At 43.0% G+C, this 15,730-nt stretch overlaps 1 protein-coding gene across 3 annotated transcripts in view; it reads left to right on the top strand.

The window, feature by feature from the left end:
* Fancl (E3 ubiquitin-protein ligase Fancl) overlaps positions 1–15,730 on the top strand; it is a 242,763-nt gene that overhangs the window by 32,012 nt on the left and 195,021 nt on the right. Inside the window, exon 1 of one of the 3 annotated variants that reach the window (XM_071667591.1) lies at positions 870–944. The exons of the other annotated variants lie outside the window; for them this stretch is intronic. The gene's annotated coding sequence lies outside the window, so the exon portion shown is untranslated. Of the gene's footprint in view, positions 1–869; positions 945–15,730 lie in introns of those variants that run through there. 3 annotated transcript variants of the gene reach the window in all.

Here is a 15,730-nt window from a genome sequence, read left to right as displayed (position 1 = left end):
AACCAACATGTCTACCTCCAACTATCCATCATGCCAGTCGATCCCAAGATAATGGGAGAGAGGAAAAAATAAGAACAAATATTAAAAAAGCAAAATCATTCCTTCCATTGTGAGGGGAAATATAAGAAGTAACTAAAGTGTTATGTGCAAGCAAAACAAGCACAAAACACAACGAACACAGACCCCCATCGCACCGACACCGCCGCCTCATTGTTCACGAAAGTAAAATATTAGGTTTGGATATTCAAATGGGGAGGCGTCGGACGCACATAATGAATATCAAAACACCATAATCCAGCGAACAGGTGCGGAGCGGTGTGCCAGCGTACGACATCATGCGCTGGCCGGAGGATTTCCCGCGCAGAGCTAAGCAGATTAAGGTCTATCGTCCGGGTGATGACAGAGCTCAATTATTATACGAGTACAGTTGATGCCGTATGGCTTACTCTATATGCAAATGCTTCTTAATGAATAGGGCGGTTAAAATGCCTTGCCATTGATTTTATTAATTTTACGCGCGCAATCCAGATGGCGGGCGGGAGCGGACGCTCATTTGACTAGCGGAGTGGCGGCAGCTGCCAGGTGCACGATAACACCCGACACCCATCCACCTCCCCTTTCACTGAGGGCATAACTCACGGGACCTTTAATAACTTAATCAAACACTTTAACTTTAAACACTTGGGTACGACCGTGTGGCACGGCGGTACGACCGTAGAGTATGGCGGAACGACCTTTTGAACAAGGGTACGACACTTGGGAACGACGACACGGGTCTTTGGGTATGATGACTCGATCATCATCATCATACCCAAGGGTCGTAACGTCATACGTAATGGTCGTCCCGCTGGGCTGACAATTACGTCAATTGCTTAAGAAGTTACTGTGTTGACTTACGTGGATTACTAATGAAATTATGATGCTGAGCTACATTAAGTAATAAGGTAAATATAGTGTTGAGTTACATTGATACTAATTATAATGTTGAGTTACTTGATTGCCAATGTAACTGTAGAGTTTCATTGATCGCTAAGGTAAGTAAAGTGTTTTGAGTCATGTTGATTACTATGGTAATTATAGTGGTTACATTGATTATTGAAATAATCATACTGTTGTTGAGTTGCATTGATTACTTATGTATTATAATGTTGAGTTACGTTGATTACTGAGGTAACTATATTGTTGAGCTACAGTGATTACGAAGGTAATTGTAGTGTTTGAACTACAGTGATTACTAAGGTAAGTATAGTGTTGTTACATTGATTACTAAGGTATATTGTTGAGTTACAGTGATCATTAAGATAATTATAGTGTTGAGTTACATTGATTGAACGGTAATTATAATGATGTTCAGTCACAGTGATTACTGAGGTAATTGAAGTGTTGTTATATTAATTATTATGGTAATTACTGTGATGTTGAATTACAGTGATTACTCATGTAATTATAGTGATGTTGAGTTAAATTGATCACCAAGATATGGTATTACTGAGTTACAATGATTACTAAGGTAATTATAGCGTTTTCTTAAGTTACATTGATTTCTAAGGAAATTATATTATTGTTAAGTTACAGTCATTGCTGAGAGAGAGTTTTGCAATGTGTACAGAAGTAACCTGTATTGTTTACCTGGAGGATCTGTGATGTTTGCTGAGGTAGATGATCATATCTGCTGGGGGTAATATTGTTGATGAACAGATTACATTGTGTAAGATGTAATCTTGTCCACTCAAGTTATACGCTACGTGACGTGGGTGTTGATGGGGGACGTGAGAAATGTGTTGACCACGGCTCGGACTGGGGGGTAAATTTATGAGTACTAGATGTAATTACTTTACTATAAGTACTCTGTTAAGTTGGAGATTACTCTGTAGTATATATGGTGTTCGTCTTATATATATATATATATATATATATATATATATATATATATATATATATATATATATATATATTTATTCATTATTATTATTGTTATAATACTTTGTCGCTGTCTCCCGCGTTAGCGAGGTAGCGCAAGGAAACAGACGAAAGAATGGCCCAACCCACCCGCATACACATGTATATACATAAACGCCCACACACACACATATACATACCTATGCATTTCAACGTATACATACATATACATACACAGACATATACATATATACACATCTATATATTCATACATGCCTTCATCCATTTCCGTCGCCACTTTGCCACACACACACACGCAGACACCCACATATATATATATATATATATATATATATATATATATATATATATATATATATATATATATAGATAGATAGATAGATAGATAGATAGATGAAAATTGATCATTGCATTATCATTGAATAATCCAGCAGCCCAACAGACTTACATTTATGTTAGTAATAGATATCTGAGCACATTATTAATCTGTTAAGTCTAAATAAAAAACAGATTTGGGCATTATCTTTTCTCAAGTGCCAGCAAGAGTAACATGTCGATAGGTTATAACTTTGCTTTATCCTCTCTTGGGTTAGTTATCTCGTCAATAAATAAGTTACGATAGGCAACTAGGGGCGTCCACTGACAAATGCATTACATGATCATGCACGTAAATTGTTGGAACGAATTGTTTGCCGCCAACAAGAGATTAGGGATTGATAATGGCGTACCTCCTGCTGTGATGATTGCCGCCTTACCCAGCCACTTCCCGCCCCTTCCTTATATAAAAACGTACTTTAGATTAACTGTGTTGGAAGAACACGACCATAAAATGACGGTAGGCATGCAAGGGTTGTATTTTATAGATTGGATTATACGTTAAGTACCGTATTTCTGCGAACTTTTTCTCAGAGAGAGATGTATGTGTACGTAGGTGGCCGCTTGACGCATCGTAGCCTTCCGCCAAAGGAACTAGTACCTTGAGTAATATCTATACTTTCCCCTATCTCTCTACCTTCCGTGGCGGAAGTCCACCTTAAATTTAAGGTTAGAAATGTTAGGGGAACGATGGAAGATTTATTGAGTAATCTTGCAGCTCAAGCCGTCTGTAAAGACAGAGTTGGGGAAAATTGCGCGTGGCGCGCGGGTAATTTGAAACATCAAGGATATGGCGGTTATTGATGGAATTCAGACTCCATTTGTATGAGTAGGGGTTACCCACGGTTGATTACCTGTAAATTGAAGGAACTGCAGTTGATGATGCTGATATATAAGACCGAGGGTCAAGTAATGGGGCAGGAATGACAACTCCATCGGTCAATGTAAAGTCTTACGTGCGAACGCTATGTTTTGGCCTCCGCCATGTCAACAGGTGCGTGTGTGTGTGTGTGTGTGTGTGTGTGTGTGTGTGAGCTACGCAACTACACTTCCATTATGGCGCCCTGTGGACGCACTCACGGCCGGCAGGTGCATCGCCACCATTCCCCAGGTAATGTGAACTTTATTGGATATCATTAAACCCGATTTAATAGGCCGTAAAAAGAGGCAGTATTGCATATACTCTGGCGCATTTCTCTCCTTCCACGAATCTTTAACCTCCTCTCTCTCTCTCTCTCTCTCTCTCTCTCTCTCTCTCTCTCTCTCTCTCTCTCTCTCTCTCTCTCTCTCTCTCTCTCTCTCTCTCTCTCTATTATCTCGATTATCAGAGTATGGATAACTCGAGACGAACATGGCCAGCATACATCAACATTTCCGCCATCCGGATAACTCGAACTTTTATATATATATATATATATATATATATATATATATATATATATATATATATATATATATGATCCTAACAGTTCCAGTGAACTTGATTCTTTTTTCTTTCTTTGTCTTTCTCGAGTACGAGCTGAAGTTGAGCCGTGACTGCCGGTTGATTAAGCTGGGATATTAATGACCCAATAAATGTATGATCAGAATTTTGATGTTGTAATAACCGGTTGTGTTTAGGAATGGCCACACCCCGTTTATGAGAATCTCCGTCGTCAGGGACGCGGTTAAAGATTATATTATCTGGGATTATCTTGGCCTGGATCTTGAATATCCATTATCCGGACGACCACAATTTTGACTATCCGGAACTTGGTTAACCCCGAAATACGATTATCTGGCGGCCTCAGAAGCCGGTAGGTGATAGTGTGGTTGTTTGGGAGGTGGGGGTGGTCGGTGGGGGGGATGGTAGAGAGAGAGAGAGAGAGAGAGAGAGAGAGAGAGAGAGAGAGAGAGAGAGAGAGAGAGAGAGATGGGGGGGAGGGTGGAGAGTGGTCGTGGAGGGTACCCCACTGGTAATACTGGCCCGTGAGAAGCTGGCAACCTTCCCTTATGACCAAGATGGTCTCCAGTGTTACATTATCCCCACCACTACACACTACCCCACTACACACTACCCCACTACACACTACACCATCATCACTATAACACTTGTACAGTGACCACTCCGCTCTCGTTTTCTATAGTGCCAACACGCCATCACCACAGTGACAACACTTGTCTTGGTGACCACACTGTGGAAACCCACTACACCACCACAGTAAACGCCACTACATAAACCATCGTACAACACGTACAGCAGGAGTGACGGAACACAGCAGGAGTGACGGAACACAGCAGGAGTGACGGAACACAGCCGGAGTGACGGAACACAGCCGGAGTGACGGAACACAGCCGGAGTGACGGAACACAGCAGGAGTGACGGAACACAGCAGGAGTGACGGAACACAGCCGGAGTGACGGAACACAGCAGGAGTGACGGAACACAGCAGGAGTGACGGAACACAGCAGGAGTGACGGAACACACCCGGAGTGACAGAACACACCCGGAGTGACAGAACACAGCCGGAGTGACGGAACACAGCCGGAGTGACGTAACACAGCCGGAGTGACGGAACACAGCAGGAGTGACGGAACACAGCAGGAGTGACGGAACACAGCAGGAGTGACGGAACACAGCAGGAGTGACGTAACACAGCAGGAGTGACGGAACACAGCAGGAGTGACGGAACACAGCAGGAGTGACGGAACACAGCCGGAGTGACGGAACACAGCCGGAGTGACGGAACACAGCCGGAGTGACGGAACACAGCCGGAGTGACGGAACACAGCAGGAGTGACGGAACACAGCAGGAGTGACGGAACACAGCAGAAAGGACAGTATACACAGTCGTCAGAGCAGCGGCTCCACGTGGTAGCGAAGTTGACAGACGCCATAACAATGTGACAGGCAGTGACAGGGGGGGCAGATACTGTACAAACGACAAGATCTACCTATAGCAAGGGCAGTAGACAGTAATGGACGGTACTGAGGGAAGTGAATGTAGACGCTCATATATACACAGTAGACAGGAGTGACGGGACTCACCCAGGAGAAATTGGACGGTAGAAAAGTGGCCGAGCCCCCGGGGCGGTGGATCTGTCAAGAAATGGACGGTAATGGTGGTGGGAGGGAGCCCGCGGGCAAGCTCCCGTCCACACACACACACACACACACACACACACACACACAATCTGTCATAACCGTCTCCCGTTCTCTTCACAAGTGGGTTACAAGACCAATTATCCTCCGTCTATATAATTTCTGAGAACGAAGATTAATCCCTGTGAGAGAGAGAGAGAGAGAGAGAGAGAGAGAGAGAGAGAGAGAGAGAGAGAGAGAGAGAGACTTAAGAGGGGTGCGTAATTCCCATGTTCTGTTACGAAGTGTTCGGTGTTGAAATAGACGCACGGAAAACGGACGGAGCCGTAGTCTCGACCGTAGCAATATGGTGTAGAGTTGCCTGTCTGTCTGTCTGTCTGTCTGTGTGGGAGCATTATAGTCGTACCCAACTGTGGTCCAGAGTGTTGAAAGCCGCCGTGGAAAGCGAGGAGAGAAAAAACGCCCTTAGGGTAATTTACCCGTAGGGTGGTAGTTCTGTCTGTCTGTCTCGTCCAATCACGTGTTTTACTTAACTATCCTGACCGTTCTTACGATGCTCGTGTCCTGCGTCATGTACTAAGGGACGATTCTGGCGTAGCAAATTGGTAGTTCCCTACTGTGGAAAGTGGTTAGGGTTTTGTACTTATCATAATCCAGTAGTTAGGAGACAACCCCACTAACATTTTTCTCCACTCTTCTGAAAACGAAAATCCTCGAATTATATTTCACGCGAATAACTTCCTAATAGTTAATAGTAGCAACTACCTAACAATGATAACTACCTAACAATGATAACTACCTAACAATGATAGCTATCTAATAATGATAACTACCTAACAGTGATAACTACCTAACAATGATAACTACCTGACAATACAATGATAACTACCTAACAATGATGACTACTTGACAGAACAATGATAACTGCTTAACAATGATAACTACTTAACAAACTTAAGTACCTAACCATGATAACTACGTAATATTAGTAATATTTATCTTTTATAGTAGATTACCATTATTTCAACTTATACTTTATGTATCGTAGTCCTGATGCTTCGTATTGTATGTCTGAGAGCTTAACAAAATATTGCAGTTTCCTGAAACGAATATATCAAACACTTTCTTACGATTGGTATGTCTTATTTATTTATTTATTTTAGAGAAAAATCGTAAAATATCTAAAATTCATTTTATAGTTTTCCAGTTTGGTTTAGGTTAATGATCGTCTGTATGGGTAAGGGGTGCGTTAATCTGTTGATAAAGGGATAACGTGCACTTTAACCTTTGTATAAAGGGGTTAGGGTGTATATTAATCTTTACAATGATAGAATGAAATGGACCAATGTGATATAGGGGAACGACGTGGTGTCGACAGCCTGAATCATGGCATACGAGACGGTCCAATCATAAGAGTCAGTCTTGTACTGTGGATGGTGGGGGATGGTCCCCTGCAGTACGTCACACAGACCCCCTGAGAGTGGTCTGTGTGCATTTGAAGCCATTGTTCGTTGGTTCGTGGCGCCGGGCGGGAGAGAAACTTGGCGAGAGAAATGATTATCATTATCTGCAGGACGCTGTGATAAAGGCAGGAAGGAAGGACAGAATATGAAGAGGAAATTGAGAACTATGTAAGGGTAGGAGGGGTGAGGACTACGGAACACGTACTGGCACTTCCCTAATGCACGTGCCGGGGCCTCTCCTTCCTCCTCCCACGCGCGTGCGTGAGGGGTGGGGGGGAGGGGGCGGTACACGTGGCTCACATCATGAGAGACGAAGAACAAAATCAATGAAGTTGATCTTGAATAAATTGTACAACAAAGGAGGCAACCGTGTGTGTGTGTGTGTGCGTGTGCCTTGTGTGTGTGTGTGTGCCGTGTGTGTGTGTGTGAATTTATGTGTGTGCCTTGTATGTATTTCACGTGGGTGTTTGTATTTATGTGTTTGTATAATACGTTTTTTGGTGTACTTATTTGAATTTCAGTAACGTTTGTATTTATGTGTTTTAAGTTCATGACGTCAGACTTTGGCTTCAGCTAACTGTTAACGATCGTTAAGGTCTTTTGAAGATTGGAACACCTTGTTGTTTTTCTTTCATGTCCTCCCCCCCCCCCCCCCTCCGCGCTACGCACATCTCAGCAACTGTTCACACACACACACACACACATTTATACATATATATATATATATATATATATATATATATATATATATATATATATATATATATATAGATAGATAGATAGATAGATAGATAGATAGATGATATCTTGAGTTATCTCCCATTTTCTGATTTTTTTCTTCCTCTCGAGGTGTATTGTTCAGTGGTTCACTTGGTTCCGTTTTCCTCCGCCTCCCTCACCACCACATGGTTATAATGCCAGTCCAATTTTCCGGTCCGTCTACCAGGAGGCAACCCACCCTTCCCAAGGGTCGCCCCTCAGGGTCGTCCCTTATCCCCCCCCTCCCTCCCCCCCCCCTCCATTCCTTAAGGTCACCTTCTCCAGTTCACACTTTCCTGTAGATTTTCCATGGCAGTATATATACTCTCTCTCTCTCTCTCTCTCTCTCTCTCTCTCTCTCTCTCTCTCTCTCTCTCTCTCTCTCTCTCTCTCTCTCTCTCTCTCCAGTACATACACAAGCGTTGTTGAGCCGGAGGGAGAGGTGGGTGGGGAGGTGCCTCTCTGCTGGAGTGTCTCGCGTCTCAGCCACGTTTGACGTTACGACCCCAGGGCGGCAGTATGTAATGTCCTCCAGCAGATGTTATCTCGTCACACACCACCAGGTCTCCTGTTATCATCCACCTGTCACCCACTGTAGGTTAGGTGTTCACCACCTCCACCCACCTACCACCAAACATGGTACCCACCTACCACTAGACATGGTTCCTACCATCTATAACCACCACTGCAATAACCTCGTCTGTGTGTGTGTGTGTGTGTGTGTGTGTGTGTGTAATTAAACAAATAAACTTCCAAAACTTGAAAATTTAAAGATCAATCCCTTACTTCCCTAAGGGTGACCCTTAACCTCACTCTCCCTTAAGGTCAGTATTATCTCTCCCCTTCCCTTAGGGTCACATCTCCCCTCCCCCTCCCCTCCCCTCCCCCACTCTCTCCCCGGGGAGCTGTGTTAAGCTGAGAGTTTTCAACTTCTCCCTGGCTGGCTGGCTGGCTGGGTGGGAGCTTTAGCCTAATTGTCTCCCCTTCTCCCTCTCTTCCTCCTTCTACCTCCCCACCTCCTCTTTTATCCCTCCCCCCCTCTCTTTCTCCTCCCCATTATCATCGTCTCTGCACTTCATCTTATTCTTCACATGATTATCTCGTGTGTATTGCTTCTCTCTTGTTCTTCTGTTCTTCCTTAACACTTCTGTTATTATATTTCTCTCGCGCAATTTTCTCTCCTTTTTTTGTTGTTATTTTCTTCGTCATCATTTGTTTATTTACTTTATCATCTTCCTTATTTGTATCTATTTTATTTATGTTATTGTTACCTTCAACATCGCTTTTTATAGTTTGTTTTGTTCATCTTCTTCCTCTTTGTCCCACTGATTCATGTTTCTCCCTATTCTCTTCTTCTTCCTTCCTTTCTCCCTTCCTTCCTTCCTTCCTTCTTTCCTTCTTTCCTTCCTTCCTACTTATGATTTTCATGATCATTCTTGTATAATGACCATAGTCATCATAATCATCATTATTATCATTTCCTCTTAGTTTCCGTGGATGGTGCTTTTTACGATACTTTAAATCACACACACACACACACACACACACACACACACACACACACACACACACACACTCACACACACACACACACACACACACACATATATATATATATATATATATATATATATATATATATATATATATATATATATATATATATATATATATATATCATGTTAAACGCACGTATAAACATGGCTATATTCATATAAAGAATGTTTATATATATATATATATATATATATATATATATATATATATATATATATATATATATATATATATATATATATATATATTGCTATATAGAGGTGTCTTGTGATGGGGCTCGTACCTTCCCACGGGCCTGGCTGTGGGCGCTGTAAGGGTTAGGACGTACCCAGCGACGCGCGCGTCGGGCGGTCCGGCTCCCGTACAAAGGCCTCCCGCTACACGTGAAAGACCCCAGCGCCGCCCCCGGCACGCGCCCGAACCTTGGGAAAGCCTTCTCCCTGCCTCCAGTCTGACTCGGAACGCCTCGTACGTACCGCTGGACCTGGGGAGGTCATGACCGCCCGTGATTCTGTCGTTATAGTGGAGTTCAATGAGGTTGTTCAATCGATGGAGACAACTGGACGGGTTGTGAGGTTGTTGAATGGTTGAAGAGAAGTAGACTAGAGTTATGGGGTATTTGGATGGTTAGAGACAAGTAGACAGAGGTTGTGAGGTTATTAAATGGTTGAAGACAAGTAGACTGGGATTGTGGGGTTGTTGAATGGTTGGAAACAAGTAGACAGAGGTTGTACGGTTGTTGAATGGTTGGAGACAACTTGACAGAGGTTGTGAGGTTGTTGAATGGTTGGAGACAACTTGACAGAGGTTGTGAGGTTGTTGAATCGTTTACAGACACTAGACTAAGGTTGTGAGGTTGTTGATATGTTTACAGACACTAGACTGAGGTTGTGAGGTTATCCAGTGTTGTTATAGACACAAGATTAAGGTTGTGGGATTATTTGATTATTTCAGACCATCGATTAAGACTTGAATTATCCAATTATCATAGACACGACTGTAAATGTGGACTTATCCGGTCACACCTGACACGTACATGAAGTAAACGATTTACAGTTTACAGCATCACTTACACGTGGTTTGTAAATATGGATGTGTGCTATATTCAAGATTTCAGAGATAGATCTCTTGGTTTAGCGATCACTCATCCGTCGCTTGGAAATAATCTATCGTGTTGTAGAAATAATCTGTTGTCTAATAGAAATAATCTATCGTGTAATAGAAACAATATCGTGTAATAGAAATAATCTATCGTGTAATAGAAACAATCTATCGTGTAATAGAAACAATCTATCGTGTAATAGAAACAATCTATCGTGTAATAGAAATAATCTATCGTATAATAGAAATAATATATCGTGTAATAGAAACAATCTATCGTGTAATAGAAATAATCTATCGTATAATAGAAATAATATATCGTGTAATAGAAACAATATCGTGTAATAGAAATAATCTATCGTTTGATAGAAACAATCTATCGTGTAATAGAAGCAATCTATCGTGTATTAGAAATAATCTGTCGTGTAATAGAAACAATGTAACGTGTAATAGAAACCATCTATCGTGTAATAGAAACCATTCATCGTGTGATAGAAATAATCTCCGTGTATTTATGTTGACGGCAATGATATATAGAGAAGTGATATATATGACGATATATCAGGCCAGACGAGGTTTTTAAATTCTAGGGAAATATTATCTAATCTGTTTTTTCCTGATCTTCAATGTTGAGCAGTGATCAAGCCACTGATCACGTGATTACGGTCATTAAGCTGATATCAAGGCTTAGCGGGGGGTGGGGGGGGGTAGGGGGGGGGACATGAGGGTTTTCTTTTTTAGTGGGGGTGAGAGTGAGGAGGTTGTAAGGGGGGAGGGGGAGGGGAGAAACGCTCTCCCATGGGTATCACGTTACGTAGACTCTATGGGGGGGGGGGGGGTGAGTGTTTAGAGGGGGTGGAGGGGTGGGGGAGGAGGCAGGGACACGTTTTCGACCTGATTGTTCAAAATGATAATGAGAACAACGAAGGAATTATGGAAAAACAGATGCAAGGATTTAAATATGATTTATCTTCTATAGTTTTGTGGCGTGTGTGTGTGTGTTTGTGTGTGTGTCTATGTCTGTGTGTGCGTGTGTGTGTGTGTGTGTGTGTGTCTGTTTGTGTCTGTGTTGGACGTTGGGTTGAGGGGGGGGGGGTTTGTGGCGTGTGTGTGTGTGTGTGTGTGTGTGTGTGTGTGTGTGTGTTTACGTCAGGGGAGAGTCATGTTGGATGTGTTGTTCTTACAGACTGGTTCAACACACTTCAGTGGCTGTTGTGTTCCCGCCGTGGGCAGGTACCTTCTGTGTTATCCTGTACTTATCTACCTCAAGGACAAGTCCTTGATAGATGGACGTGAGGACTTACCATGCGACCATCACTTACACTTAGATCTTGTGAGACAACACCCCCCCCTACTGTAGTGGGTGTTAAGTGTTAAGTGTGTGTGTGTCACGTGTATATAGACAGCTTCTCGTGTACTGGATCATGTCGCTACTTGACCGTAATCAATTGATGAAAATGAATAAACCATGAACCCACCACAGTACAGAAAACGTGGTGCTGGGTGACCACTGCTTGTTATATATCCCGTCTCATTTCCCAACCCTCACACAAGCAGCTTCCTCATCCACCCCCTCACACTGTGCACCTCCTCCCCTCCTCACCCCAGCAGTAACCACCCCACTTCAACGTCTCTTCGTCCTCCACTCACCCCAAACTAAGCCAGAACCTACATACATATACAACCCAATGCCATTTATACGCTTATATATATATATATATATATATATATATATATATATATATATATATATATATATATATATATATATATATATGAGTATTCAATTATCCGGAAGTCCGGTATCGGTAACGTAAGCCGGAAAATCTGGTCCGGTGTGTGGGATCCGGCAGGGGAGCGGCCCAACACCACTTCCTTCCTCCGCTAAAGAGATTGCATCCCGCTAACCTTAGCGTTTAGCGGGCTTCTCTTCTTCCCTAAACCCCGGCATTACCCGCCTCCTTTATGCTCACTCGCCATCCTCCCATTGAACCCGTGCGTCAAACTGATGAGGAAGTGGTGAATATTTGAGGGTTTTTTCCCGTGAGTCAGAAAAGACTGCAGGAATAATAGCATTGTGCCATCTTGTTGTGTGCAGACCGCAACGTTTTAATGTTTAACGTGTGATTGGGGCGTGGCTGGTTAGTGGATGGGTTGTGTGTTCGCTGGTAAGGTCAGCCGCCAGGAGCAGTAGCCGCTGGTAAGGTCAGCCGCCGGGTTCAGTCGTCGCTGGGGATGTTCGACGCCAGGATCGTGTATGTAAACAAATGAATCCAGTCCATAGATAAAAGGGATCTATTAAATACGTTTCTTGCATAATTGTTTTGTTCTATCTTTTTATTTTGTTTTCATCGATCTATCTGTTTGTCTGTCTATCTGTGTATCTATCTATCTATCTATCTATCTATCTAGTTATAGCCTCTGAATTGGGTGGATCGTTTTGAACTACCCAACTGGGCTGTTTGTCCATGTTAGGGTTGGCCGGAGCCGCCAGCCATGTGGTCACCGCCTAACGACCGGTCTATCGTTAACAATAGCCGCCTCGCTCACCAGTCAGTACACTTAACAATTCCACTTAACCTCCCTAATTACCTATTCCAGTAATTACTCCAGCAGACTCGGAAGTTATTCTACCATTGTTGAGCCAGCGGGCCACAGGGGCACAAGTCCACCCTCGCGTAAGGTGGGTAGTTGCACGCCTCTTTGGTGGGATTTTGACCTTTATGTGATGGTTAGGGTGCTAATGTTATTTTCACAGTGTGTGTGTGTGTGTGTGTGTGTGTGTGTGTGTGTGTGTGTGTGTGTTTCCTTCCTGATGCTGCAGTGGGCACTACTGTTGCCCCCCCCCCCCTCTCTCTCTCTTTCGGACCCCCTCAACAGTGACCTTTGACCCCCCTTGCCCCTGCCTACGTCACTCTCCAGTGGTCTGGACAGTGGAGGTAATTACCTTATCCTGGGACAAGCTAGTTAATTAACTGCCTCTCTCTCTCTCTCTCTCTCTCTCTCTCTCTCTCTCTCTCTCTCTCTCTCTCTCTCTCTCTCTCTCTCTCTCTCCGTCGTTAAACTGGTGTGACGGAAAACCCGTTAGCCTAGGTCTCGTATAACCCCTTTTAAACATCAGTGTCGTACCACGAGAGTCGTACCGTCGTGTCCAAGGGTCGTGCCCGTCGTTTCTCAAGGGTCGTACCGTCGTGCCCAAGGGTCGTACTCAGAGAAGATTGCTACCCGTTATCACTGAAACTACCGTAATGAGACGCTGTGAAACTAACGCGTGTACGATCCTACAATCTAGGTTGGATCAGGGCTGCCTGTGCTACAGTTGTCATCATCAGTCGACATTAAGATGATGTGTAGTCTGGTTATCTACTCCAGGAGGGGGGGGGGGTTCATGAGGCAGCAGCCCCCCCCTGAACCTAGCTGTGCCATAAACGTCACGCTAAACTCGTTCTTTGTTCTGCGTCTTAACAACTGGCTCCACACACACACACACAGATTTATACCAGTCCTTTCGTCTCGTGTCTACTTGGAGTAGGTAAGGTTAAACCTGATGAGGTGATGCTGGTTTATATATTTGGTTTACTCGCACAAGAAACTAGAACAAGGTTTTTCGTAGTAGAGATAATACAGTTTATGATGCATTACTTAGTAATTATAAATATAAATGAATATGATAAAAAACTTATATAAATGAATATGATAATAACTTAGTGATAATACTTTCTTGAAGGTTTAATCACAACTCAACTTTGCTTCACTTGGTAAGTGTCAATAAGTTTCAGCCGTCGATTTACTAGTGGATATTTGATGCAGTAAAATATGATTACATGATAATCAGGAAGACCTGATAATTATTTATAAAGACTAGTTTTCCTTATTAAAGTCAATTATGATCAGTTATGTACATCGCTTGTTGCATGAACACTACAAATTATTCTTTTTAGTATGAAGTGACCGACTTATGAATTTCGATTACATATTTATATGTCGTATTTTCTTATCTTCATATATATATATATATATATATATATATATATATATATATATATATATATATATATATATATATATATATACATCTTGTATCGTAAGTTATTCATCGTGTCAGCCACACAGGCGTGGGTAACGTGTATACACCAGCTTTGTGCAAGATGTATATAAAGTTGTCAGGCATGTGTTGAGGGGCGTCTCCTGTTGTTGATGTGACTCTACGTAAACACAAACATTCAGACGCTATATTTGGCAGGGTTCGACGTTCCCTGTACCCCTGCCGGTCCCAGGATGACCGACCGAAGTTGTCGGGATTTAATTACGACAAGGGGGATGGTTCTGTTGACCCTAACTGTTACTTGACCTTAAATTCCAACGATGTTTATTACCTGAGTTGATCTGGAGAGGTCTCAGGAGGTTATGTGACCTCACAGCCCACACAGACGTGGCTCGGGTGGAGTCCATCTTCACACAGGGCTGGGTCGTTGGTCGTCGTACAGCTGTTGGAGGTCACACAGCTGTGTTGACCTCGGTGTTTGCAAGCTTTCCGTCCGTCCGTGCATGCGTCCGTCCGTCCGTCCGTCCGTTCCTCAGTGGTTTAATTCCTTTACCGCGTCGCTGACGCATGTGTAGGGTCGTACGGACTCATCGTAACTGCTCCTGTTTCACCCACCTTGAAAGATGATGTTGTGATCCAGTTCACAACCATGTGTTGTGTCTCTGTCAGAGCGTCATTGCCTTGTAACGAGCGTCATCATTGGTGTTTATCGTAACAGCTTTCAACTACTCTAATTGGTCATTCCATCCATGTGTTCGATCACCTCTTAACCTTCTCTCGTCCGAGGATATATACATTCCAATCCTGTAGTTAACGTGATCCAAGACTGAACAAAGATGGGGGACCAATCAATGAATTATATAGAATAAGGATGATTTTCCCCCAGACTTTAATAGGAAGGCCCAACCTTATGATATTAAGTCCGAGAATTATACTCGCCCTTGTCGTTGCTTCATTGCAATGCTTGCTTGCATTTAGGGTCGCCAGAGATTACTACACGCATACCTCTTCCCCACCAATTTACCTGTTGCATTTGAAGATAATGCGCACTGCAACTTTTGCCTTTTTGCTTTTCTGCATCCATGATATGCAAGACTTTTGCGCTTCTCAAACTGTCTACGTCTGGCCGTTGAAGCTGTGGACTTCCATGTTTCATTTGTCATTTAACCTCCCCGGATTTTAATAATCCTCCAAGACTTGTGACATCTTACAATGCAACGCATCATTGATACCATCAATGTATATATATATATAAATGAGAAAGAGAACCGGTCTACAGCCTCTTGCGCTCTGTGTGTATGTGTGTGTGTGTGTGTGTGTGTGTGTGTGTGTGTATGTGTGTATGTGGCATCTTGATAGATGAACCCCACTCACACTACGGCCAGTATCAATTAATGAATTCACACAGTTGGTCGTACACCTCCCCTC

This window comes from Panulirus ornatus, chromosome 12 (assembly GCF_036320965.1).
Source record: "Panulirus ornatus isolate Po-2019 chromosome 12, ASM3632096v1, whole genome shotgun sequence".
Classification (NCBI taxonomy): Eukaryota; Metazoa; Arthropoda; class Malacostraca; order Decapoda; family Palinuridae; genus Panulirus; species Panulirus ornatus.
This window is presented reverse-complemented; position numbering and strand designations above follow the sequence as displayed.